Below are 1,560 nucleotides of genomic sequence, written 5' to 3' on the forward strand. Positions count from 1 at the left end.
TTTATTTATTACCAGTAGGCCAGCTCTAATAGTAATTTGGTATGGCTTCGCGGGCCAAATATAATTAGGCTGCGGGCCAGAGTTAGACACCTATGCTCTAGTAATATTACTGACTTTCTCTTTCCACTGTCATGGTTAGTATGGCCATTTGAGGGGTTTGTCACTTGAGTGTAAAAATACAGCTATGATAAACATTATTTGTATACATCAGTGTATGCTTTTCAAAATAAATATATATAAATATGCTAAAAACAGAAAGACAAAGAGTTACCCAAAATCAAGGTTTAAAACAAATAAAATAAATAGTTTTCACAGAATCCACAGATCTCAAGCTCAAGGGAGAGAGTCATCTGGGGACTAATATTGTGAAAGCTCTGTCACCTTTAGCTCTCAGTATTGTATGAAGCACAGCCAGCAGGCCCTGGCCATATCAGCTCAGGGACATGCTGGGGATGTATTGATGAAAATGTTCACTGAGGTACGTTGGAGCTCGTTCATGCAGAGCTCCAAAAGTCAAGCTCTGGGTAGTTACCCAACAATGAGACTGTGGAGACTAGTGGCAGACGGGGCCGGCTATACGGTGGGGGAAAGGGGGCAATGCCCTCTTAAACAAACGTCCTGCCCCCTTAAGTCAACTTTTAGAAGTTGAGAAAGAAAATAATAGATTAATAATAGATTACCCACAAACTGAATATGGACAAGATTTACTACAGTAGCTGAAAAATCCGCTTGAAAAGGCACAAACGAGATGATAGGTTTCACGTGTCGTTCGTTCTTTACCTCCGTGCACTCTTTGTACGCAGGCTACCACAGCACTCCCCAACTAAACATCCTGCTAAACGCAGCTTGCCTCCGCCTTCAAGTTGAACTGAAGTTGATAAAGAGCCCATGTCAAAGTATTGTGGTTAAGTTAAATCCAATTTATTAACCTACCTCTGAGATGAAGTGCAGCTGCGAAGAACGTACTTTCTCCTGTTTGACTACGGCAGGCAATGAGGTGCGTTTATTGTCTGTCTGTCAATTTGAGTTTCCATGAAACCGCGATAAACAGGTTGTTTTTTTTTATTACTATGCCAACCCTTTTTAGTTTTGTAAGTACTGGCTATATTGAGAGGTCTTATTTTATTCTTACTTCATTTTGAAAATTTATTTGAATTAGGCCATCCAATTAAGATATATTTTATGTTGTTGGTTGTAAAGATCTGGATGGATATTTTATTTTAGTCTTCTATTTCTATTCTTTTTATTTTTCAAAACATTGTGAATTCTCTCTCTCTCTTTTAAGAACCTACCCTTTTTAGTTTTGTTAATATCGGCAAAAGTGTGAAGTGTTATTGTTGGTTTTGAATATATTCGATATAGGCTATCCAATTGAGGTAAATGTCTTTTTTTTTTTTAGTTGTTAGAATCTGATGAGCAATATTTTATTTTATTTTATTTTTGGGGTTTTTTTTTTGCTTTTCTGTTTTCCCCCTGACGGTTTGCCACCTTAACGTTGTCAGGGGGTTTGCATGCCATAGTGACCATAAAAGCTAGACTATCAGTAGCTTAGCCTTCAGG

General features: G+C 37.9%; 1 protein-coding gene across 2 annotated transcripts in view; it reads right to left on the reverse strand.

The window, feature by feature from the left end:
- The window catches only part of LOC102299583 (nectin-4), a 17,219-nt gene extending 16,186 nt beyond the window's left edge, over positions 1–1,033 (reverse strand). Inside the window, exon 1 of one of the 2 annotated variants that reach the window (XM_042223364.1) lies at positions 934–1,033. The gene's annotated coding sequence lies outside the window, so the exon portion shown is untranslated. Of the gene's footprint in view, positions 1–780; positions 896–933 lie in introns of those variants that run through there. The other variant, XM_042223365.1, reaches the window with a different exon arrangement.
- Positions 1,034–1,560: the final 527 nt, after the last annotated feature.

This window comes from Haplochromis burtoni, unplaced genomic scaffold (genome assembly GCF_018398535.1).
Source record: "Haplochromis burtoni strain Fernald_Lab_line unplaced genomic scaffold, NCSU_Asbu1 Contig_109, whole genome shotgun sequence".
In the NCBI taxonomy this organism is placed as follows: Eukaryota; Metazoa; Chordata; class Actinopteri; order Cichliformes; family Cichlidae; genus Haplochromis; species Haplochromis burtoni.